Source organism: Cavia porcellus, unplaced genomic scaffold, assembly GCF_034190915.1.
Source record: "Cavia porcellus strain 051 isolate PalLab524CR breed Dunkin Hartley unplaced genomic scaffold, mCavPor4.1 scaffold_6, whole genome shotgun sequence".
Lineage (NCBI taxonomy): Eukaryota > Metazoa > Chordata > Mammalia > Rodentia > Caviidae > Cavia > Cavia porcellus.
In genome coordinates this window covers 15,694,961-15,721,450 of record NW_026947489.1, presented here as the reverse complement: position 1 = coordinate 15,721,450, position 26,490 = coordinate 15,694,961, and the positions used below count along the sequence as shown (strand labels likewise).

Genomic DNA, 26,490 nt, shown 5'->3' with positions numbered 1-26,490 from the left:
ATACGATGCATTTTCCCTCCCCTGCTGTTACTTAGTGTTTCAGGGTTGGGGAGATGCAGGAGTCCAGAGCCTTGCTGGACAGTTCTCCATAGGTATGTGGCCCTCCCGACTCCCAGTACGGTGCTATGGAACCCCCACTCCTCAGGCTTGCCTTTTACCATTTCTCTCCACCACCTTTTGCAACAATTGGCATCATTGCCTAGGAGGGCAGCTGCAGGTTAAATAATTTCTGCTGACCATTTTGGGCAAAATCTCAGGGGTGTGTTGTTTCTACCAAGCAAGCTATGAATCAGATGAGATAAAGGCAACCTTGGAGAAGGAGCTTGTCCAAGAAAGAGTATGACGGTTCTTTGGGAATGAGACTTTGCAAGACCCCAGGCTTAATTTATGTCTTCTAGGAGTTGCCCATCTGCTGGTGCTCATCAAGATCTCAGGGCTCTAGATTTTCAAGGGTGATGTAGGCCTAGAAAGAGGGGCATGGGAACAGGGCAAATGAAAGCTCTGCAAAGCTTGCTTTTGTTTCTGAGATTCAGTCATTCTTTTCTGAATGAATTCTCCATGGATTGCTGTAAACTTTGGTTCACTTCCTTCAGTTCTGCAGAAAGTTGATTTTGACAATTTATGCCAGAGTTTCATTTCTTTAACAGAAGGGAGAAACTTCAGGGGTCCTTATTCTACCATTCCTGCTCACTCCTTATAAATTAGCTTTTCACGGCGTGTGATGTATGAACGACTCATGCACACCTACACACACACTCACACCGAGCAGTATTTCCCCTCAGAACTGCCTTAGCCATCCTCCTACACATTTTGATATACTGCGGCTTCATGATCATTTATTTGCAAATATTTTGTAATTTTTCTTATGTTTTTCTGTTTGACCTTAACATCCTGTCGCCCCACCATTATCCTTCCCCTACTATGTATCTCAAACCATCCACTCAGTCCCATTATTTGCTCCTCCCAAAGATTGTTTTAAGGTTTTGTTTTTTTTCATGGGTTTTTAAAGAAATCTTATAAGATTAAAAAAGCAAAAACATAAACATTGTTATTAATGCCACCACCATCCTAGAGATGACTTTAACACTGTCTTGTGCCTCTTGCAGGTTTTTATGCATATGAGAAGTGGAATCCCACTGTCCATTTGTCCTTTGCGAGCTGTGTTTATGTTTGGTACATTGTGCACATATGTTATTAATCTTAAAACATTTTTAGGTAAATGTATAATATGACACACATATAGCAAAATTTATTGACTCAATCCCTCGTTGGTGAACATTTCTGTTTTCTTAGCACAGCAACGAGCATTCTCACAGATAAATCTTTCTCATGCCTATGGTTATTTCTTCAAAATATATGAAGGAAAAGATTTGCAGGGAATATTTCCTCCATAATTCCACAAGGGTGTCCAGAGAAGTTATATCAAATTACAATCCTATGAGCAACAAAGGCTTGATTTAATGTAAGAGTCTCTTAGCTTTGCCTGATGGCTAGGGATGAAGACACAACTTCACTGAATATAATGCTTTCCAAAGCTGGCCAGTCATCAACATGGTCTTGGGGTACTTGCTTAAATAACAGATTCTTGGACCTACCCCTGGAAATTCTGATTCATTATGTCTAATGCTGGGTCCAGGAACCTATAGTTTTCACAAGCTGCCAGGTGACTCTAATGATTAGCCAATTTAGGAAACAGGATCTAGAAATGGAGCACCTGGGACTGGGGGACTCTTAGATTGGAAGAAGCCCATGGCAGGTGTTTTCCAGTGGGAAAGGTGGTGATGATAACAGAACAAAAACATTCTGAAAACTGATTGCATTGGAATCTGTTGATGGAAAAGGCAAAGTTACCAGCTTCCAATGAGAATGTGAAATTTGGAGTCTGAGGGCAGAGTGAATGTGACATCACCCACAGTTTGGGAGGGAGAAAACATTGCTGCTCAGGACTGACACCTGGGTTCCAGTTAGCTGGTGGCACATACAGTGGGTGGGTGGGTCCCTTTCCTCCTTGGCATTATGTAAACTGTAGGGGTTGGACCATATCGGGGACCTTTAAAGGGTGGGAATTCAGATCTACAATGGTGGAGGAGGTGGATGACAAGTGACCCTACCTTACCCTCCACCCTCCAATGATCTCAAGCTTATCCGTCATATAGTAGGGATTTCTGTTGCACTCTGCTTGCAAAAGTGCTTTTTGTGTTGCCAAGAGTTTGAAATTCCCCACACTAGATTGCCTTTAGGTTCTGAAGAAACTTTTGTGAACCAAGGTCGGGGGAAGACCGAACACTCTAGAACATAGGGCTGACTGGCTAAGCGGTGATCCAGAATGGATATTTAAGGCCACATTTTAATTGGAAGACCAGCCTTTGGATTGTGAGTTCCCAAGTTCCATCTCAGAACTAGTGGGTTATTTGAGTCAACTCAGAAGGAACTTCGAGGAACCATGTGACTGACGTCCCAGTGGATTTCATATCAGATCTGCTGGGGGCACTAAAGCCCAGAGTGGTGATGGGTGTTTCCTCTGTTAATGTGGCTGTGCTTCACTGTTTGCAAGTTTCTCAACACCAGAGTGTGTTTGACCTTCTTTTGGCCTCGCAGTAGACTGAGAATTTAAGGTGTTTTGTGGGACTGCTGTGCAAACAAGGCTTTGGCTCCCTGTGCTTTGATCTCCGAGAATTCATAGGCTGGAGAAGGGAGGAGATGAACCGAGGCCCTGGAGGAATTAGCTGTGAAAACCTGGCCAAGCTCTGTTGGAGCAGGACACGGGGTGGGGTATCAGTGTCTGGGGAACAGATGTGCGCAGGACTTGATCTTCTGCAGCTGCAGACAGAGGTTTGCCAGAGGTGAAAGTGAGTCTCTGCAGTGGCCTCAAGTCCTTTCTGGTGTGTGTGGCCCAGCGGTGGTCTCTTCTCTGACCAGAGCTAGAGTTCATGTGGGCTTTTGCAATTTGATCCCAGCAGCCATGTAACAGGTTGGAAGGAGAAAGGATTTCCTTTGAGAAGGGATTTGGGGGTTTTATCTCTGTGTTATTCTATTCATGGCTAAACATTCCAGAGAGGTGATGGCTGGACCAGCCAGCTTTCCTCGGAAACCTTTTACTGCTTTGTGATCTCACTAAAACAATGGGGAGGGTGGGGTGGGGCTAGGTTAGAAAACGAGCTGATTGCTCTACAGAATATGGTCCCTGAGTTTGTTCTAAGAGACCCAAGAGATGCTGCAAATGATTCATAATCACACAGGTTTGGGGAATTCTGCATTTTCCTCTGTATGTTTCCATCACACAGTTGAGTCTGAAGTGTCCTGTAGTTGAGAATTCGCTGACTTTATTGGACTGAAGATTCCCCAAACTTAATTAAACAGAGAAATATAATCTCTTTTTTTTTGATGGGAAAAAGGGCCAATTGACATCACAAAGGACCTTCAGGGAGTCTGGTCTGCAGGTTGAAGACACAAGGGTGATTCCTGATGTTGCTCCTTCTGTTCTTGATGGTATTAACAACCTTGGAATTGTCCCTTAGGGACCCACCTCCTCCCTTGTTCTAGATGGAGGTTGCCACTCTGCAATTTCATTCGGAGAAAAATCCTATCAATGGAAAACAAGGTTGCAGCCAATTCCCACACAAGAAGAGGCTGTTTTTAATGCCCAACTCCATATGTTCTCTATCTGTGTTATTCAGAGGGAGCCAGAAGTGGCTGGAATGTGGTATCCTTTGGGCCATCGTAAATATTTCCGGAATGGGGAGTTGATCTATCAAGCTACCAGTCCAAACAGAACTTAGCTCAGACTTTGAGTTGAGCAGTTTATAAGAAGATGTTGTCTTTCCCATGGATTTGAACTGTGAGGGCAGGAGTTTTTGATGCCCCTCTTGGCAGAAGAGAGAGAGCCTGCATCAGTCAGCCTTTTGTACTATAACAAATACCTGATGATCACTTTATAGAGAGGAAAGGTTTATTTGGCTCACAGTTTTGGAGGTTTCAGTCCAAAATTGATTGGCCTCACTGTTTTGGGCCACTAGGGAAGCGAGACATCATGGCAGGAGCAAAGCTGTGAAGAGGAAGTGACCAGAAAATTAAAGAAGAAATCGATGATGCCAGGCTCCCCCATTTCCTCTGAGGACGCATTTCCCTCCATTAGGCCTCTCCTTACGCCCTGACACTTCAAGCTCCCTCCATTTCACTGTGGTGCTAAGATGGGGATCTGGACTTTAACACATGAGCTTTTAAGGAAACATTTTGGATCCAAACTCCAGCAGAGCCTGATGAAAGGAATGGACCAAGGGCAGAGATAGTGAGGCCTAGATCCAGTGAAGTTCGAAGTCTCTGCGACCCGATTATGCCAAAGAGAGCAAACTTCTCATTGTTTCAAACTCTAAATGTCTTTCCTGACTCAGTACCCTTCAGAGACCATCTCATGGAACTAAATACTTACACTGAGAAAAATTTACTGAAACACCTCTTCTCATATTGCCGTGCCCCTCTTTTCACTCGGTCATCAAAATTTAAATAATATAATCCCATACTTATGGAAAGATTTTCACTTTCAAGGGATTGAAGAGAAAGCAGAGGAATGGGTGGGGGGAGAATCAAGTTACATCATCTAAGGACAGGTTCTCTATAGTGAATGTGATCATTATGCATACCTAAAATGTACCAATTGATTTAGTTGATTTAAAAGTGGAAAAAATGTTTTCACACAGTGCATCTCCCTAGTACACCATTTGGCTCATTGTGGGTTAAGTAAAGCACATGCTCCTCTCCTGTGAGGAAGCAGGTTTCAACTTCTTGGATATCCGTGCACACACACACACACACACATATACTTATGTGGCTTCTCACTTGCACACACACATTGTGTGAGGTTCCCCTGGGCATAGTTCTATGTTGGGAGAGAATCTTCATTTGTGTTACCACGGTGTTCTTGGTCTTTGCCTTTTGGTAAATCTTAGTATTGAAGGGATCCCGGAAGTCTCTTGGTGACCTGAGTGAGAAAGTCTCAGGTGCAGATCACACAGCCTGGCTGCAGTCAGGCCTGGCACTGGGGGTGGAGCGAGGCTGGAGGGGGAAAGGGAGGTCTAGGGCCGCAGATTGCCACTTTCTCTTCCTGCCAGCTGCCCGGCAGCCTTCTTGAGCATTTCCTCACCCTCCTCCCTAGTCCTCGGGCTGCAGGTTTGAGCTCAGGGCTCACAGCAGGTATTCAGTCTGACCAGGGCTCCACAGCATGCCAGGACCTGAATTCTGGTGGTCTGCACCCAGACTTACCCTCCCAGTCAGCTGCTTTTGGAATCTGCTCATGGGAAGTTTCTGAGAAGCTCTTTGAGAGCAGGAAACTGGGCACCACATGGATGATGGGTCCCAAGGGTTTAGGGCAGAACTTGGCACCCCAGAGGAGCTGGGCAAAGACCCACTGCAGATGGACAGGTTGCACACCCTATCACATCCAATTTTCCATTTTGAACAACTTTGTTAGTGATGTCCAGATGGCTGCTTTCTGGGCTTGTTTTCATTGGAATCCAACAAGCAAACAATGATGCTAGCAGATCTCAGCAGCTAGAAACACAGCTCCCTGCTGAGAATTTCTCAAGGCTGCACTTTGAGCTCTCAATAAATGTAGAGCAAGAGGCTCCCCACCGTGTTGTACACTAGACCCTAAACCAGAGTGCACAGATTCTGGCTGGGACGTGCACCTTCAGCACCACAGAGCTTTCTGACTCTTAGCTGCTAACCTGGGCAGAACTGTGCTGTGTTCTGGGAAGAGACTTGTCAGGGGGAACATTCATATGCAACAGATTTCCAGTCAGTAGAACTTTTTCAGAAAAGAAGGGTTTGTGCTGTGGTGAAAGAAGTGAAAATTTGGGTTTGGAAGATCTTTGTCGTGGTCTTCCTGTCTTGAGATGTGATTCACGTGGTGCTGGGAGCCCCAGGTTGCTCCCTTGTGCAAGAAGTATAATGACCATCCGGGGACCTTGAATGACAAGTGACTCTGAAAGCATGTGGGGTCTGAGTATTCGTGTCTACTCAAGTTTGATTTTTGCAGGTGACACATCCTCATTTCACTATTCTTGGTGGCGCTGGGAGAGTGGGTGGGTGGTCAGTCGGAAATGAATACCAACTAGAGCACTGGCAGCAGGGCCAGAGAAAATGCTAAGAAGGGCCCTGGTCTGGATTTCCTCACCTTTCCGTCCCCAGGCTTCCTGAGAATAGCACCTCATGTCCCCTTGTGTTTCTCCCTCTGACCCAGTCTGACACCTTATGATGCCACACAATCATGCCTTGGGACACAGGCCCCCTGTTAAACTGTGGTGACCCTGGCCACCCAGGTAGGCCTCACTGACAGGCATCTACATTGTGCTTTTGAATCTCCCCCACAATGGGTTTTGGCTGCCATATTGGTTCTGACTAAATCCATGTAAATTCAAAAACTCCCCTTCCTGATGTGTGGTAAAGACTCATAGTTGATTGGAAAGAAGGCCATCAGTCAACATCCCATCCACTCCTCAAAATCTAGGAAAACAAAGGAAAAATGAACCTTAGAAGTCACTACATATGCCACGTCTGGGTACCGTTTGCCTTTCCTTCTTGGGGATACACTCTCTTTACATGTAAAATTTAGCCTTATGTGGAGTGTACCATATTTGTTCCTCAGTAAACAGACTTGCTAAAAACGAATACCTCCCAACTCCGAGGTCTATGTGTGGACCTCCCTGGAAATCTAAATGAGGATCCAGAAGCCAGTGCTTCCACACTCCACAGAGCACCAGCCCAGCTGAGCCTGAATTTCTGGTAACAGGACACCTTGGTCCACGCTAGTATGAGATCCAAATCAGATCCAACTCACCAAGTGCCTCAAGCAAATTCTAGATTCATACAAAATTGGAGTTAGGAGCTTGTTATTTGCCTTTTAAGGCATTACACGTCAATGTTCTTTTCAATACCCAAATCTCTTAATGATCGTGGACCAACAGGAAGATAATTCTGGCCACATACACAATTTTAAAATTCCTAGTAGATGTGTTAAAAACTAGTCAGGAACAGGTAAAATTAATTTTAATAATATAATTTCATTTGACCCAATATATCAAAAATGTTAACTTTCTTTTTTCTTTCTTTGTTTTTTGTTTTTTTTGTTTTTTTTTTTGGTACCAGGGATCGAACTCGTGGCCTTGAGCTTGCCAGGCAGGTGCTGTGTCACTAGGCTAAGTCCCCAGCCCTGCATCTGTACATTAAAGGTCACAAGATTTATGATTGAAAAAGTAGATTGAAATACTTAGGGTTTTTTTCCAAACACAACTAACAGTTTCCTAATAACTGAATCTTTCATATTTGTGGCTGTTAACCCTGCTTTGAAATCAGCCTCACTGGATTAAGCAACACCTAGCAGATTAGCAGAGCACACTTCTAGCTGTGTGTGGGTAGATCACAGAGGTGTGGCCTGTTGGCCCCTCCTCTCGGCACTGTTGCCCTGCTTAGCTCTCCAGCCCCACAAGGAAGCAGCTTTTCTCCATGTGCCCTTCTGCTCTAATATTCCTGCCTTGAAGCCAGGCTGCTATGGGCTGAATCCTCCAAAACCACAACCGAAATTAAATCTCTTCTCCCTCAAGATGTGGGCACCAGGTACAGAATCTCAGCAGTGCAGAAGTTGATTAATCATGGTCTTTAAACCTCAATTTCTACAGTTCGATAAGGTAAAAATTCAACTCCTTAAGGGCACTGATTGAGTCTCAGCTTTCAAATGCCACATAGGGCTCATGGCTACTGTACGGGACAGTGCAGCCTTAGAGAAACTCAGATTTGCAGCTGACATTCCAGTTGTGACCTTCCTTCTAGGGTCTTGCCTTTGACAGATCTTAGGGCATGATTATATAGCTTAGATTCAAGGTTCTCAGATCTGGGAGCTATTAAAAGTACTAATATGTGTCCTTTTGGATAAACAGAAATTGAATTTCAAACAGTGTGCATTGAACATGAGTACTTTTAAAAATCTTTCAAGATGATTATAGTCTAGTGTGTAAAAGATGAATTTGGGACTAGTTCACTGCAATATGATTCTCCCTAGTGGCTGAGCAGCCTACAGAAATGTTAATGGATGGGGTCTCTGGAGAGCTGTTTGCAGGTTCCTGCTCTCCTCAACAAAGAACTGAGTAGGATGTGTACAAGTGGTAACAAGAACAAGATTTATTTAAAGCAAAAGAAGCGAAAGTGCCCTCCACAGGTGTGAGTGGGCCAGAGAGAAGATCTCACAGCCTCCACAGGGGCATCACTGGGTCTCTTACAGGTCTGGGGTTTGGGGAGGGTCTCTAACTGGGGATTGCTGGGAGTCTTAGGTCAATTGAATACCTGACTTGGCTCACCCATTGGAAGGAGGTGTTTGTGACCATGCATAGTATTTAGAGGCAGAGTCATGGTATCTAAAATCTACCTCAGGGTAGGGCCCTGAGGTTGGACAATGGTCAGGGTCATGCACTGTTGGGTCTGTGCATGCCTAAGAGTCTTGGGGGGGGTGGCACAGGTTGACCTCTCTCTGTTTTTTTTTTTTGTGATATTTTGACATAGTCAATCTTGCTGCATCTGATTTCTCCACTCTTTGCCCAGAGGCTTTCTGTTGTTTACTGTTCTTGCTTTACCTCCTACCTCAGAAATGCAGAAAGGAATGAATTGGAATGGAAGACTTCTGGGACTTAAAAAACAAGAACAAAAAACTCCTGTCTCAGATCTACAAAATGTTTTAAAATTAAGATTTTTTACATATCGGGTAACTCTAATCTGAAAATCTGACATCTGAATTGTTCCAAAATCTAAAAAATTTGAAGCTGACCTAGCGTCACAGTAAAACATTCCATGTCAGAGAGGTGGGGATTTAGCTCAGTGGCCTAAACACCTGCCTGGCAAGCACGAGGTTCTGAGTTCAATACCTGGTACAAAAAAAAAAAAAATAAAATAAAATTCTATATCAGAAGCTTTGTTTCATGCACAAAATTATTTATAATGCTATGTATAATTACCTTTAGCTATGTGCATATGGTATATGAAACATAAATGAATTTATTAACTGTGTTTAGTCTTGGATTCTGTCTTCAGGATATCTCATTATGCTTGCATATGCAAATATCCCCAAATCTGAAAAACAATCCAAAATCTAAAATACTTCTAGTCCCAGTGTCCAACTATTTTGGGAAGAGATAGTCAATCTGTGTTAATGGTCTTATCAAATATGAGAATGATAACAATACATTTTCAGCGGCTTTACTACTTCATAGATTAAAACAAATTAACGTGGTCAGTATTAAGTTGATGCGTTCTTATGGTTCTCCTCAGAACATGCTGTTGCCCAGTTATTTAAAAATGAGTAGAAAACTTTCAGTAATGTTTTGATGTTTTTCCTATACCTATTTGTGGACCATAAGATGCTAGTGAGATGGTGAATGTCAATATTCCAGTGTAGTTCCTCCTTGCCAGTATATATTGACATAATGGCTTTCGCTAGGTTCTGATTCTCCATAGTCAATCATGTCTATTGGTTTTGGCAAGACATGCAATCTACTGCATTTACAACATTGTGGTTGAGCTAGTTTGGGTGAATTCCATGAAAAGATTTTGAGTCTGTGTCTAAATTCTTCCATTGTTTGTTTATGTTCCTGTTCTGGTTTTCATAGTGTGGGTATTTATAGTTCTTTGTTAATTTACTATTATTATTCCCAGAAGCTTAATAATACCCATTCTACCTATTCAGTGAACAAAACTTTATGGTGCATCTGCCTGGCTCCAGGCACTATGCTGAGACTGATGGCAATTAGGTTCCATCTTGCTTGTTGACTCAAGCTGTCAGTTTCACTGTGTTAGAAAAGACACTAAATTCATGCTTAGACTTAGTGGAAAAGAAAACCATGATTGATTAGTTATGTCTGCCATAGACATAGGGGAAGAGAGTGGCAAAATGTTTGCTACCTTGTGCTAGATGCTTTGGGGCAGGGTGGGGAGGGGAATGAAGATAATTAGCTCTTATTCCAACAGAGAAGACAGAAAATTAGAAAATCATGTGGTAAATCCTGTGGTATCGGTTATAGAGGATTCTATAGACATTTAGAGGAGAAAGCAACCTCTTTCTTTCCCCTTTTCTCTCTGTGTCTCTCTCTTTCCTGAGAGAGTGGACCTTTCAGCTCTTTTGGGTGGGTGCTGGGAAGAGCTGCGGCCCACCAGCATCTGCATGGCAACTCGGCATATACAGGCAAACATGGCCAATTGACTACCCAGAGGACCAGTGAGGCCATGAAGCCAGGAAACTCATGGATTGAACTGGAAAACTGCCATTCTTGGTGATCAGCTATCATCCAATCCTTTTGACAAAGGAGAGAATCACTTAACCAGGATCTAAAAATCCTTAGGATGAAAACTACCACTGGGCAGAGCTTGGACCTGGAGCCCAGCTGGAGAAGCATGAAGGGGGACAGTATGAGAGCACGGGGCCACAAACAACCAAGCATCACTCTTTAATAATTATTATAATTAAAAATAAAATTTGAAAATACTTTCTAGTAGGAATAATACTGATTAGAACTGCTCTAGAATATTTCCAATATGGCGACCTTTTCTAAGCCGTTATGTCCGTTTTATACTTGAACTCACAATAATTCTGTGGGATGGGTAATGTTATCGCCATTTAAGGATGAGAAAACTCAGTCTTATAGTTGAGTCACTCTAGGCAACCCAAAGATGAAGTAAATTATGTGGAATGTATTGCAATTGACCTTTGATTTCTACCACTCCTCTCTAGCAGTATGGTTTATTTAGGGTCATTTTCCTAGATCTTAATAAGCTACCCTCTTTCAGCTTCTCCATGGAAAATTTTGATTGCTGGACCTCTCAGGAAGAATTGTCAGTGCTGACTGGACCTTGGGTTTCTTTGTGGAATTTATGCCTCACATGTGATTGAACACAATGAGACCTGTTTAAATTTTCACAAAGATGGTGGGCTCCCATCACTGGCCATGAATAAGAAAAAAAAAAACCCAAATGTTATTATCTTGCCTATGGGTTGGATTGGTGCCAGAAGCAACTGTGCCTTGGGAGATATTATACAGATGATTGGAGAGTCAGAATTTTTATCCTAAAACCATACTAAGTGTGTTTATAGGATTTATCTTTATTTGGATCAATTCGATTTTTTTCTCTTCTATACAGTTTTGCACCTTTCTTGGTGGAAGACTAAAAGGCTTCAGGACTGTGTTTGACATGGATTCAGTCCTGGACCATTGGGACACACAGGTGATACCATTACCATGTAATAGCTAAGGATCCTGGAAAATGATGGATGGATGGCGCTCAGGCTGCCATTTTGAACTGGAAGCCCATACCTCCCAAGTCAACTTGTCTTTCTTTGGTTCTGGCATTATTTCTTTACACTTCCTGTTTTATGCTTTTAAGTCTTGGGAACAAGTTAATAAGTGAACACCCCTACACACAAACACAGGCAAACATGATGATAGTGGTTTCTTGGTGTGAGAAAGCTGCCTGCCACATTGGAGACCTTTGCTTAGCAAGGGAGAGGAGGAGGGAAGGAGAGAGAAAAAGGATGAGAAGAGCCTCATCAAGGCTGGGGACAGCAGTCGGTCACAGTCCCTGACCTTACCCTCTTGAGGAGTCCAAGTATGATTAACAGCTGAAGATGTAAGGCACGATGCAGCAGGAGGTAGTGCAGGGCATTGCTTTGCACACATCCTGCGTTAAGTGTTTTCTGTCTCATGCTGTGTGTGGGACAGAGCTGTTGTTGACAGTGGCTCCATGTGGTTCACTGTGTCCTCTTCTGAAGCACATTTGTCAGAGGACAGTGTCTTAACCACTTGATTACTTTACTTGATGGTTGTTCTCACAAATGGACCCGTTGGGCTCCCTTACTCAGGATGGGTTAGCAGTCCTGGACCCTCTGGGGTCAGTTAGAGAGGGGAACATGTAGTCTTGGTGTCCAGGTGCAAAAGGTACCACAGCACCATCCCCTTTGCCATGTATGTTTCTCCCCAAGGTTGGTCATTTGTAGAAGCTCCTGCTCATCTGCTTTGATTCCAAACCTCTCAAAGCTCTTTCCAAACTAACTGAGCTCTGAGGTGGTCTCTGGCCAGTAACTTATCAGAGAGCAGAGCTGAGGCCAGGCTGGTCCTGAAAAGAGAATAGAGGCACAACTCCAAAAGTGAGCTCCAAAGGTTGTCGAAGGAAGGGCAGACAGCATTGATAACCCCAGAGGTGTCAGCAGTCATAAGAAATGAGTGTTTCTGGGTTGGTTTCTAAGCTTTCTTTACCAAGAAGAAAACCTCCAAAAATAAAAATAATTTAATCTCAAATAGCGCACACATCAAATGACCTCTTTGTAAGAACATACAGGGCCAAAACCATGAAAAAGCACTGACTAATTCATGACATTTAAGTGATTTACAAGTAAAAATGTTGGGAATGTCCATGAATCAGTAGTCTGTCCCTCGGAACATCTGTTCTCTTGCAGTCTCTGAGTGAGTTTGTGTACCTGGAAAGTGCATTTTTTGAGGAGAGCAAAAGCTAAGGTGAGGGTATGGGTTTGGACAGGTGACAATCACTGTCTCCTCTCATCACATTCTTATTTTCCTTCTTCATTATGCTTTCCTTTCCTCTATATCCCTTATTTTTTCTTTTCCCTCTTACCTCTATCATAAAAAAAAAAAAATAAAACCGAATGCAACCATCTTGGAGGGAGAGTGGAAGAGTTTGTGTATATTTGGCAGGTTGTCTCTTCTTATATTTAAGAGAAAAGAGAAGGAGGCTGAAAAATGTCACCAAATGTCCAGGAAAGGTTTTCTGGATGTCAAGTAGCCATTTCCTCTCACCATGTGAATGAGTTCAGTGTAGAAGAATCAGAAACATACAGATTAAATTTCACTTAAAACCCACACATGGTTTTAAAGTGTTGGGAAAATATGCCTGGGGCCAAATCTGATTTGGGTTTAAAAAAGAATTTAGACACATTGAGGGGAGCTGGGAAAGACTGAAGGCCACTGGGTGCACTGCTTAGTTTTCACTGGGACTGGGGTCTTATATCCCTCCCGGATGACTGCAAAGGACCCTGCTCAAAAGGAAGTGTCCAGGAACCCTGACCAGGAGGATCTGGAGACACAGCGCTCTCCAAGCCTTGAGTGAAGGAAGGGCCCTGTCTCTGGGGACATTCTGGTCATGCTGGCAAGGTCAGCTCTCATCAGGCATATTCTAATCGTCAAGTCTGGTGCCAGTAAATAGCTGAGGCACAGAGCCAGGCCCCCTTGTTGTTGTTCTGGGGCCTCAGAATCCTTCTGGTGGCCTCGCCATCCTCATGGAGCCAGAGCCGGTGGCCTGGAAGTCGGCCTCCCTGCCCTGCACCTTCTCCTCCCGCCTCTCCCTTCCTCCAGCTATGCCTGGTGGCTCACTCATCTTGCCCGAGGCCCCTGGAGTGATCCTGAGCCCTGTCACCCAGATTGCTCCTCTCCTGTGTTCAGGTCATGATCGACTGTCACAGGACAACTGGACTCCACCTCCGACCTTGCCTGCCTTCAATTCATCTTCCACAGCCCACATATCACAGGCTTTCTGGAGCTTCCATCAACTCTGGGGTTGCCTCCTTGAACCCCTTCCGAGTTTGGAGGGTTACCAATCCCTCATGCAACGTGTGTGGACCTTCACAGTCTGGCTGCTTGGTTTTATGTTTCTTGACTGCCGTTTCCACCCCTCCTCCTACACCCCACACCCCCACCCTTCCAATGTCCTCCCACCTCCTGGCAGGTTCCAGCTGGGGCAGCTTGGGGACGCTTAACAGCCTCCTGTGCCTCACTTTCTTTGTTTGTGAAGTGAGGATGGTAGCGGGCACCTGCGTGGGGTTGTCAATGGTGAGATAATGCATGCACACTGCTTTGGGTGCAGCCACACATGGATGATTCTACAATTCTCTCACCTCTATGCACTGAGTAACTCTGCACCTCCAGCTCCCTCCCACTTTCTCTGTTCCTTACAATATGCTTTGGTAGTGTGGAGTTGAGCCACGGCCATCTGCACCTGGCCTGTTGGTGACTGACTGTCAGCAGTGTGAGGGAGAGGACTGTGTCTCAGGCCTCCAGACACTGTGGCCAGGAAATATGTGCCAGGAGAAAGCAAGAGCAAGTGACTCAAAGGGGGAGACTAGGCCAGCCTCTCGATAGATGATGGTAGAGCCTGGGAAGGTCGTCTCCTCTCTCTATTCCTCTCTCATCCCCTCCCTTCTCATCCCCTCCCTTCCCATCTCCTCTCTCCTCTCCTCTCCTCTCCTCTCTTCTCCTCTCTTCTCCTCTCCTCTCCTCCTCTCCTCTCCTCTCCTGTCCTCTCCTGTCCTCTCCTCTCCTCTCCTCTCCTCTCCTCTCCTCTCCTCTCCTCTCTCCTCCTCTCCTCTCCTCATTTCCTTTTCCTCCCCTCTTTTCTTCCCTTTCTTCTTCTTCCCTTCTGTTGTTGAAATGGCATTGCTATGCTGCCAGGTTGGGTTAGGACTTCTGGGCTCAAGCCATCCTCCTGCCCATGCCTCTCTAGTAGCTGGACTATAGGTGCATGCTACCACACTTACCTGGTATTTCTTTTCATAAATGTACAAATTGTTATCTTTTTTAAAGAACCAAAGGAAAAATAAGTTTACCACACTGACATTTCTAATGTTAAAAATCATTTTAACATTCAAGATGCTCCTTCTGGAACTCAGAATGACTTTGTACTTCTCGATGTCACCGCAAGTTTGCTGGGCGAGCTGGGTTTGCCTTTGGCTCTTGCCTCTTGACTCCCTCTCTGCCTGCTTCTTGTTCCAGCTGTGGCTCCTCCAAATCACTCCAACTGGCTGGAGTGCTGGCAGTCCTTACTCTGCACACAGCCTGAGTTTCTCCTGGTGCCCACAGTGGCTGGACAGAAAAGTGCGGTATTTAGGTCTTGGGAGATTGTGTTTGGATCCAGGTTATGTCACAGGGCTTCTCCTGCTCTGGGCCAATTGGGGCAGCATCTGACATGGCTGGAGGAGTCATCGCTCCATGGCTTATTAAAATGCCTAAACTCACTGGGGACTGGCTTTTCCAAGTCCGAGCTGCTCACAGGGCCATGGAGACAGATTAGGGTGCATCTTTTCCAGTGCATCTTGTTGGTCCATGGTCACTCAAGGTGGAGAGGGGAGGAGGGTATACAAGGAAGAGGCACTGCTCAAGAGTTTGTACCTGCAGCCGCCTGCTGGGTACGATTTCTTTCCATTTCCCATCCAGTAGGGAAAAAATTTCTTTCAGTTAATTTCTTTTATTTTTGCATGCTACTTGTCATGAAAAATTGAATTTAAAACATCTTTCATCTAATACTTGTCATGAAAAATTGAATTTAAAAACATCTTTCATCTAATACTTGATGCATGCTGTTTACTTTTAATTATGTAAGAAAGCATAACTTGTCAGTTAAGTATATTAAAATTACTTAGTTTATCACATCTGGTTGGGAAATACAATTTTAAAGTACAGATGGACATTTAATTATGTATTAGCATAGACAATAGGCAAAATCTAACTGTGTGATCTAATGCTTCAGATTCCTGGATTTAAAAATCAGCTGGTTAATTGGTAGGAATCTTCAGTTATATTTCTAAGTGTTGACATTAAGAGACATGAGCCACCTGCCATTCTTTCTCCAAATTATTCCATTGCAAGAGGGGATAGATTCATTTCCAGTAATGGAAGAAGCAAAGCGGGTAGAGTTCTCATGACTTTCTTCTTTTAGCACTGGCTTCTGAAACTGAAGCTAGCTTGAAAGATGAAGTTTTTTTTTTTTTTAAATAAATACTAATGAATCTATTGCACATTGTTATCTCAGAACTAGTTCAGGTTACAAAATCTAGATACAAAGTGATCAATCAAGCAATGATAGCACAAATGTTCTTTTTGATGAACTAAGAGAGATTAGTAGCCTAGTTATCTATCTAGCGTACATATACATGCATACATACCTTTATATATGTTTACCAACATACACATAATGTTGAAGGAAAAAGGTAACATGAAGTTTTGACTGGATAAACGGAATTTAGAGATTAGGCTAATAAAATGAGCCTATGTGGGGTGGAAATGAGCCTATGAAGTAGCAGAATCATTGTTTTCAAGCTTCTTGCGTAAAAGGCAGCTTCTAAGATGGTTTTCCTTCCCATTATTGTGGGCTGGACTTAGTGAATTGCTTCCAATGAAGGAAGAGATGGGATGGCACTCTCAGGATTCAGTTCTCAAAGACTGATCTCCATTTTATCCTGTTTTTTCCTCTTATTCCTCACTTTCTCGGACTGATAAGGCCAGGGCTTTGGTGAAAGCACCCTCTGGTGAAGCTTCCAGCCAATATCTGGAGAGGAACTGAGGTCCTAAATCCAACATCCGATGGGGAACTGAGGTCCTAAATCCAACATCCGATGGGGAACTGAGGTCCTAAATCCAACATGAGGTGAGGAACTGAGACCTTAAGTCCAACATCCTGTTAGAAATGGAGGTCCTGAGTCCAATATTATGTGAGGAGCTGAGCCCTGGCAACAATTATGGAGTAGGCATAGGGCCTTTGAGGGACCCTGTTGCTGGCTGACATCTTGATTGCAGATGCCTTGAACCAGAATTCAGGCTGTACTCAAATGCTTGACCTGCAAAAATAATGTGCAATAAGTTTCATTTTAATTTCCTGTAGTTTGGAGTAATTGTAGGCTGCGAAAATTAATACATCCGGTTACATCACTGATTGTTATGCTCCTTGCCTTGTGCTGTGTACATTAAGAGATGCATGAGTATCTCATAATGGCATAATATTAGAAATACAACCGTTTCACTGGAAGCCACTTGCCAACTAGTGTATGCAATTGAGCAGCAAGTCACCTATTGGCCAGAAACACAAACGTGCTCATCTGTTCTCCCAATCACATTAAACACACACAAGGAAGCCCTCTAAAAATATGTTTGTTTGGTTGATTTAAAAAGATGCCACGCCAAGTGTGGTGGAGCATGTCTATGATCCCAGTACTTAGGAGGGGGGAAGATGTGAATTAGAGGCCAGCTTAGGCTATATAGTAAGCTTAATTTCAGTTTTAAATTACATAGTGAGACTTTGTGTCAAAAACTCAACATAAATAATAAAAAAATTAAAAATAAAAATAAAAAGATACTATTGCCACCTTTCCTAATGATATGGGTGATGGAGGAGATGAAAGAGCACCTTGCTGGCAGGTAAAGAAAATGTGGAGGTTCTTGGGGAGGTGTTTCAGGGCCAGGACTAGAAATAGCAAAATACCCCTCTGCTCACATTTGATTGGCCAGCATTCAGTCACATGACCAGAGCACATTGCAAAGGAAGCTGGTAAATAGAGTTTGGCTTTGCACTGAGAAGGAAGAGGCAGATTTTGGCAACACAGCATTATCTGCTAAAGTGAAGACCTCTTAATTCCATTGCATGAAGTTTAATTGTGCATTTATGATATAGAGGCATTACACTAAGCATTAAAGATACAAATGAGGAGAAAAAAATGTGGTCCCTCTCTTAAAAAAAAATCACAATCTAGTTACAAGAGATCGGTTGATCAAAGATAACTTGAAAGTTAAATCAGGGGTCAGTTTCTACTGTCCCCATTTGAAAAATAGCCACTGTACATTGTTCTGTTTATGGGCAGAATAGCACAGGCTAATCCTGGGGAGATTTTATCCCCAAAACCAGGGGCCACAAAGCCATTTGAGCAAAAATCTATTTGTCAGAAATTATGGAGTGGGCACAGCCTCTGTCCCCTGGTGGAAAGTTTGACTTCTAGGTAGCATGTGTGGGAATCAACTGGGGCAGTGTTCCAAAACTCCAGCAACATCTACTTACAGGAATAACATTACAGGGTTGTTTTCAACATCTCCACCAAGAATTGGGGGAAAAAGTGTAAATTGAAGCTAAGGAAAAATAACTTGAGACTATAATCAAACTTAACTATAATCAAAAGTCAAAATAGACTAAAGCCCAAAAGACCCAAGAGCATTTTCCTTCTGAACATGTGTATAGCCCACACATTTCTTGGTTGTAGAAAAACCTGGAAACATCACAAATGGATAAATTAATGTCTAATTACATGTTAGACTGTTATACAGTCATGAATGTAAATAAATTGTAACCTCGTGTATTAATGTGAGTGAATCTCAGAACTACAATATTGAGTACAAAGTTTGATTTATACAGAGTTTGATTTATACAGATTTAAAAAGCACACGCCACTAAACACCATGGTGTTTTGGGATATGTGGGTGATTTGTGTGTCACCCTGTGGGTAGTAGACTTGCAGCAGCACTGCTATGTGCTCTAGAGAGGAGAGGGTAACATGGAGAGGTGGGTCAGGCCTCCACGCCTCCGTCTTCGTCTGTTCCTGACCCTTTACCTTCAGGAACATGAACTGCTCTGCCTCTCACGCCAACCCTGGCGTTGTAGCTCAGGCCCATCTGATGTTGAAAGAAGGAGTTATTGAATGTGTGGAAGGCCTGAGAACTGCAAAGAGATCAGGTCCGGTTCCCTGGCCCTGCCTACGTGACAAACATTTGTATACCTGGGCCAGGAAACCTGAATCGAGCAATTTTTATGCCACTCTCCAGTGTAAAGCTGTTCCTTGTGTTCATCTCATTTCATCTCACGGTGCTGAGAGTTCACATGGTTGTGCCCATTTTACAGATTAGAAATGTGATATTTAGGGAGGCTAAAGGTCCAGCCAAGGTCTCTGTGATGGACACTTTGGTTTCAACCTCTAAATTCAATTTTATCATTCAAAAAATGATAAAAATGGTGAATGTTTACAGTAAAAATTATTACAGTAAAAGACATTGCCATTAGTCTTCCACCAAATACTCCCTTCCCTTCAAACACACTTATTCCATCCATCCTTCCACTTTCTGAAGCGGATCTGGGCATCCTCTTTTGTGATTTGTCTTTTCATGGTTGTGCTTCAGTGTCTGGAGTTGATTAAAGATGTTTATGGCAGTTTCTGTTATATAAAAACACTACAGTCCTCATCTGCCTTATTCACCAAATCTGGAGCCATGTCACTTCTGGTTCTTCTCCAAAGTCAAAACGACCATGGAAGATAAATGTTTTGAATTGATTCAAGATACCAAGGCAGCAGTGTCAGTGAAACTAATTATATTCAGGAAAGAGGGCCCAGAACTGCTTCAGAAGGTGGCAGGAATGATAGACAAGCATGTTTAAACCGAGAAGAGTATTTTGAAGGTGATTAGTGTCAATGCATATTTTACTACTTTTTAAAATAGTTAAGCATTTACCATACTTTTTATTTTAAAAATAATAAAACCCAACAAAACAGAACAAAGCCAATCAAAACAAATCAGCAACACTGATACGGAACTTCAAAGCAGGATACTAGGAAAACAACAATAGCTACCATAGTGTATCTTGTTATCTTCACAATAGTTGTCCATTCCATCAGGTATAGCAAAACCAAACCAAAACAAAACATAATAAAGCCAATCAAAACAGAATATTGAATAAAGCAAAACAATCAGAACAAAACAAAACAGTGAGAACAATATTGGATTTCAAAGACAGACAGAAGGGAATCCCCATATTTGCTATATTGCATACTGTTATCTTCTAGTAGATGCTCAGACTGTTAGGCCCAGGCCTGTGAAACCAACCAACCAATACAAGCATTCAGTTGCTTTTTGTACCTCAGTTGCTATTAACTCAGCCAGCCTGTCCTCCAAACCAGCAGGTTGTTTACCTGGATGGGGCTGGGAGATGTTGGGGTTGATTCTCTGTAAAAACCCCATGTCAACCTGGAAACTCCTTCCCCACTTTAATTTCATGTTTCACTCTGGGGTGCCTCAGGAGGAAGACAGATGGGGTGTTTGCAGAGTTCTCCCTGCACTGCTGTGAAGGCTCGTGCCCCTAAGCAGGTGGCTTGGCGCTTGCTTTCAGATGCCTTCAGATCTGCACATGTGGCACACGTTAGTCCATGGGCGGGACATGCTCTTACACAGTTCTAATGAAACTTGGGTTCACTACAATTTTAATAAACCACCCAAGCGAGCCAGATTCCTGGCATTTTGTTGGCAGCAAGGGTCTAGAAGATATAGGAAAATTCTTATCGTCATGATGGATTAGGTTATTTTCATCTTGCACAAAGTTACTCACAGTTGAAATGTTGGACAAGATAACTCGGTTAGATGAAAATTGTGCCTGACGAGTATATCAATTATGCAGCGGAGCAGCAAAAAAATTGGAATGTGCTGTTATTAGCTCAGCCTCCTTAATAGTTTAACACAGAGCCCACCATTCCTCACTGTGCAAATGTATCCGTAGGGCCTCTGTGGAGGTCCTTAGTTGACAGAGTACCAGGGCTGGGGATTGAGTTTTGGATGAGTTTTGGTGATTGCCATTTTTGTCCTGTAGTGGTATCTCTTTGTTTTGTGCTTATTGAGCCCTATGAGACTTTCCCAGCCACATCCACACATTTCTGTACTTTGTGGGGTCTTTGCTTGGCCTGTCAGACTGCGAATTGCCCTCCTGGTCCTCAACCATCCACCCCACATTCCCAGGCTGGAGCTGACTCAAATATTTGGAATAAATGCTTAATACCTGCAAGATGGCAGAATTGGCAACAACTTTTCAGATGAAGCTTAAAGACTCCGAGAACATTTAGGCCTGGAGGGAGTTGCTTTGATAGGAATTTAATCTCCTGTCTGGGAGTGCCCTGGGCTTAGGACATAGGGTTAACTGGAGCTCCTGCTCACTGCCCTTGGCAACCAGTGAGACAACAGAGGGACTCAGTGAGGACAGAGGGGTGGGGGTGGGGGGACCGAGCAGAAGAGATGGGGAAGGTGAAGCCTGCAGGTCCCTGAAAGAACTCTAGGAAAAAATGGAAAACAAAACCAAAACTAATAGAAGAAACAGGGAGAAGACTGGGCCTCACCCTGTGACTTTGTGGTATGTCTGTGGCTATCAGGGGAATATATTGCAGGCTGGGCATTTGTAATCCAAAAATCTGAAATCAGAAATGCTCCAAAATCTGAATTTTTTCGGGGGTCAGGATGGTGCCACAAGTGAGAAATTCTACACCAGGAAATCTTGTTCTGTACACAACATTATTTAAAATGGCATTTAAAGTTGACTTCAGGCTCTATGTATAAGGCATATATGAAACAAAAATGAATTCTGAGTTTAGATCTGGGTCGCATCCCCAGGAGATCTCATTACATAAATGTTCAAAAAAAAAAAAATCCCAAATCAGAAGTATATCTGATTCCATGCACTGTGGGGAAGAGATATTCAGGCTCACGGAATGACCTTCAGAACCAACTCTGTGGGTCTTGACAGAGAGTTGTTTTTTCAGGTATTTAGAATTTCACAGTTTTCATTCTCTTACTATTGAATTTTGGAAGAAAAATGGGCCTACTCTCCAAATTTATAGAAAAATCTCAAGTTTCAAAACATTTATGCATTTTTACTCTCTGTTCTAGGCTCAAAGAGATTACGTTCCTACAACAGGGTGCTGCTCTGTGCCACTGCTCAGAAGGGGACAGCAGCAGCGTGGATCTCAGCTGCGGTGGGTGTTTTGGCGATGGCTTTTTCCTCTCACTGCAGTTTGCACTTGGACAATCTTGGGAGCCTGGACTGTCTGTCATCATCTGAGTCAGTCCATCAGATCTTCTGAGGTCCGTTGTAATGTTTGTCCTGAGTTTCTGTTGCCTGCTTGCCTAACTAGGCTCAGTGTTGCTGTCTGAGTGGCTGCTGCATTTCTCATCTTTAATTGTCAATCACGTGCCTCCCACAGCTCTCATTTCTGAGTCCTCCCTTCCCGTCTCCTTACTGTTCCCATCCTTACACGTGTGTTCTGCAGAAATCTGTGAACAGAGGAGGAGTTGGGTTTGTGAAAACAAGAAACAAAGTCTTGTTTCTGATCAATGTTGATTTTTCTTTTCTCTTTTATACTGGAGATTGAACCCAGGGCCTCCACCCTGAGCTACATCTTCTGTCCTTTTTATTTTTTTATTTTGAGACAAGTTCTTGCTAAGCTGTTCAGGCTGCATTTAAACTTGCAGTTCTCCTGGTTCAGCTTCCCAGAGTGCAGAGATGATAAGCATGTACCACCATACCTGTGGGAATACATAGAGCAGAATGAGAGCAAAAGGAGATGAGAAGGAACCAAATCCAAAAGAGTTAGGTAAGAAGAAATGGAGCTGCAGAGAAAAATGAGAATCCAAAATTCCTAGTGGTAGGAAAGAGACGGGAGTCCAGGCTAAACACGGAAGGTGAGATAAACCTCATGAGGCAGGGATGGGATGAGAGGACTTCCTGCCCTCTACTATACCCACTCTTGTCATACACAGAGTAAGGTTCTTGCCAAGGACTCTGGACCTAACTGTGGTCAGCAGGAAAAAGGACAAATGGTGACTCTATCTAACCTCCCCAGGGAATCCCCAACCTTAGAAGTCCTGGATTTGGCGTTTAAGTGGGGGGTTCTTAGCCTTGGCTAAGAACAACTTAAGGAATTAAAGCACAAAACAAAATGAAACAAAACCCACCATTCTATCCTTGACCAGTCCTCCTTCAATTTGTGCATGAGAGTTATCGAAGAATCTCGCTGAAATACAAGATAAATCAATAGCGGTTGGATGAGTTAGGTGCCAGGTGAACCTAAGATTGTGTGCAATGCTACTGGTGCTAGATTGCGAAGCAAGGGTCCAGAGCAATTCAATCATAATCTCTTGAAACTGGATCTGAGTCATTCATGTTGCAAAAATCTCCCTAGGGTTTTAGGGTTCACTTCCTTACAGCTCAATAAAGGATGGGGGTACAGGAACTTAAAGGAGGCACCATAATGAAAGCTCATCACTGAAGGGTGTGATGGGTGGTCTAAGAGGGATCCGGTTTTTTAGAATCAGCAGAAGATCTCCACATTTGCTTGGAGACATCAGGGAGTAGTCCCTTATGGCAGGTGACATTGGCCTCTCTCTAGAGATGTCGTGCTGATCACCTCGTAACTTCAGAATACTCCCACTTGGTCCAAATCTAGGACTTTTGAGGTTGGGGATTCCCTGGGGAGGTTAGATAGAGTCACCAAGCTCTCCTCACTGTAGGTTCTAACTATTCTAGATCTCTTTTGGAGGTGATCATAGGGTTCTATTTTGAACTTTAAAGACTCCTCTTGAACCCTCAAAATGATCCAGACAGGTCTGGGTCAAATGTGTGGAAGAAGACTTTGCAACTAGAACTTTTAGCTTAGAACTCCAGAAATTCAAACTAAACAGAATTAGAGGGCAAGAGTTTGGGAGAAAGAGACATTAAATGCATGTGGCAGGGTGGGGGTTAGTTTGTGGTCCACTGACGTTCACCAAATTCTTTTGTGCCGCATCCATAACTGATTTCCCAGTGTTCTAGTATTTGTGTTAGAAGTCTATCATTTTTCTTCTTCAAAAAGTGTAAAGGATTGGCCTGAATAGTATTCCCTTCATTGACTGTCCAGGCCTAATAGAGCTTCTCTGGAAACCAGAATTCAGTAATACCCCTTCATCAGTTTCCTCGGACCCGAGAACTCATTCTTATTTTTGATTGCTCTGTCATTCTGTGACTTTGGATAATAGGCCACAATTCTAGGAATTACTATTGTATTTTATTACTAAGGGCCAGGAGTATTTATTTCAGTGAAACTCTAAGAGATTTGCAAGTGGAACTCCCCACCTGATGTTTCACCCCAGATATAAGGGGTTGACTTTCCCTTGTGCTATGGTTTGTGTTTAAATATCCCCCAAAGCCTCAAGTGGTCATGGGTGGGTGGGCCTCTTGAATATGGCTGAGTCTAGTGTTTGTGAGTGGTGACTGTTGACCACCCCAAGTGACAGACAAAACATGTTTTCTCCCTCCTTGGTAGGTAACTGAGACTCTCTGGATTCTGACTCAGCTGGCAGAGTAAAACGGATGCAGAGCAAAAATCATCTCGGCTGTACAGGGAAGGCTAATGTGAGGTACAGCATATGTCAAGGAAATCAGTCTTAGTATTTATCATGTTACAGAAAATAAAATAAATGTAGATTTGAGTTAAACTGAATTGAGTCACTTTACACACACACTGCAGTTGAAGCCAGCTTAACAAGTGTTATCTAATAAAGAGATCCTTGGTGAAAATCAGTTAAGAATGACTATAATTAATAACTGTTGATCACTGTCAATTTAAATCCTTCAGCATTCCCAAATCACTTAGAGGTGCTTAAAAAGTGTTTGTCCTCTTAAGAGGCTTTAAAAATACTTCCTTATAATCTAGTTGACATAGTTAATTAACAGTTAGAACAATAGACACAAAGATTTCTTCCCAAATTGCACTGAGGTAAACCTCAGTCACAACACAATTATTTCCCAAATTCCACCCTTTGAAAAGTGGGTGAACTGCTGAGGTGCACCATAGAGCTGAAAAAACATTTGCTCCACACATCTTCTCTCCCCCCAACCCTGCCCCACTGATGATTTTTGTTACAAAATGTTTTAGATTCCTTCATCTCCCCCACAAAACTGTTTTTTCTTACAATATCTGTCACATGGCCTCCCAGTCCCAAATGAGCTGTTAAATGGGGGGGCTATATTTTTCTGTTCTCCACAATGGTTGTCAGTGTGACAGTCCATTCTGTAGCCTGGGGCTTCAAAATACAAACAAACCTCACAGGCTGAACTTGCTAATTAACAATTACAGCTGGAGTGAACCAGCTGTAGAGAGGGACCATCTGAGCCTCTCTACACATCCAGGTGTATGTTAAAGACAGGTACAGTTTTGCTGGGGACATTTGTAGTACACAGAAGGAAAGAAGGAAGAATTGAGAAAGGGGACTTCAGGCAGGCTGTGAGGTGACCAGAAGTATAGCTCCGTGGAATCTTCTAGAAATCTCCATGGCTTTGGTGAAGGCTGTGGCATGTCTGTTCCTTTCCGTGCAGAATTTTATGCCTGCACCTTTCCTAGATATGATTCAGGTGTGCTGGGAGAAGGTGGGCTGCTGGGCCTATTTGCCACTTGGCTGCCAAACATTTGAGGCCTTTGCCAACCCCTTGGGAGACGCTGAGCCTTGCCACAGCTGGGTTCTCTCTGTCCATGGAGCAGTGGGGAGGAAGGAGGCCTTACTGCAGCTCGGCCGACATGGATTCTAAAATGTGACTATACCACTTGTGTAAAAATGCTAAAGAGAAACAAAAGACAGTTGTAAGATTAAAGGTGGATTTCAAATTACCTCGACTTTTCTTCACCACCCAGTGCACCAGTTCCAGGGAAGTGCTGAGAGTGGGCTTCTGGGCAGTGATCCATGCGTGCGGTCTCAGGACCTATTGCACCGAATCTTCTGGGAAGTTCAGTGTGTCTTCTGGCCCCTCCCCAGACCTAGTACGTCACACACTGGAACTGAGGCCTGACCAGCATGCCCTTTGGGAGATTCTGTTGCAGCAGAACTTTGAGAATCACTGATTTTAAAACATATTAAGATCTGGGTTTGAATACTCTGTTATATACTAGTAGCAGGGTCTTTGATAGATTGATTGATTCATTGACTGATTTAGCAATACTGGGGATTGAATACAGGGCCTTGCATTTGCTAAGCAAGCACTCTTCCACTGAGCTATATCTCTAAGTCTTTTTTATTTTGAGACATGGTCTTGCTAACTTGCCCTGGTTGGTCTTGAACTTGTGATCTTCCTGCCTTTGCCTCCTAAGTAGCTGAGATTATAGGCTTTCACCAGTGTGTCTGGCAGGATTTTAGATTTTGAGACTCAGTGTCCACATCTATGAGGTAGACACAATATATACCACTCATTCATGCAACAGATCTATGTGTTTGGCTCTGGGGGCATAATACAAGTGAAAATAGAAAGGAACAGACTTCAAAGAGTTTAGAGCTTGGTAGGGGAGACAGACACTGAACGAATCATCACAAAATAAAAATCTAATGTTCAGTTGTAGTCTGTGTTCTGGGGGAGGAATCAGACTCTGAGAGAGAGGAAGGGGAAGTGAAAAGGATTAAGATGTGCTATGTACACGTACCAACTTCCCACGTGTAATGCCAACACGTACTAACAACATTTTTTAATTAGAAAAATTAAAAAAAAAAAATAATTTGAAACAGGAACAGCTGACCTTGCCTGGGGGCTTAGAAAAATCTCCCTAAGACCTCTGAGCTGGAGCAATTAGTGGAAGGATGAGAAGGCGTGGGGTGAGAAGGGTGAGTGGTAGGTGGTGGATGATGGTGGGTGGCCTAGTGAAGCAGGTGGCGAGAAGGCACAGTGTGGAGGTCCCTCTGCCTAGGCCTGGAGAGCACCACAAGGTTGGGCAAACCGTGATCTCCAAGTCTGAATGTTCGCTGGGGCTCCTGGGGAGTCTCAGAGAAATACTGATGTTGGGTCGCACCCGATTATGAGATTACCAATCAGTTTAATAGTAAAAGACCCCAGGTGATCCTGACCTGAGACAAGTTGGAA

At 43.3% G+C, this 26,490-nt stretch overlaps 1 long non-coding RNA gene across 5 annotated transcripts in view; it reads left to right on the top strand.

Annotated features, from left to right (window-relative positions):
- The window catches only part of LOC111758478 (uncharacterized), a 92,282-nt gene that overhangs the window by 44,279 nt on the left and 21,513 nt on the right, over positions 1–26,490 (top strand). For 2 of the 5 annotated variants that reach the window (XR_010047816.1, XR_010047813.1), the window contains exons 2-4: positions 16,318–16,464; positions 21,501–21,695; positions 23,912–24,005. This is a non-coding gene — a long non-coding RNA (uncharacterized LOC111758478). Of the gene's footprint in view, positions 1–16,317; positions 16,465–20,817; positions 20,968–21,500; positions 21,696–23,911; positions 24,006–26,490 lie in introns of those variants that run through there. The other 3 variants (XR_010047815.1, XR_010047814.1, XR_010047817.1) reach the window with 3 other exon arrangements.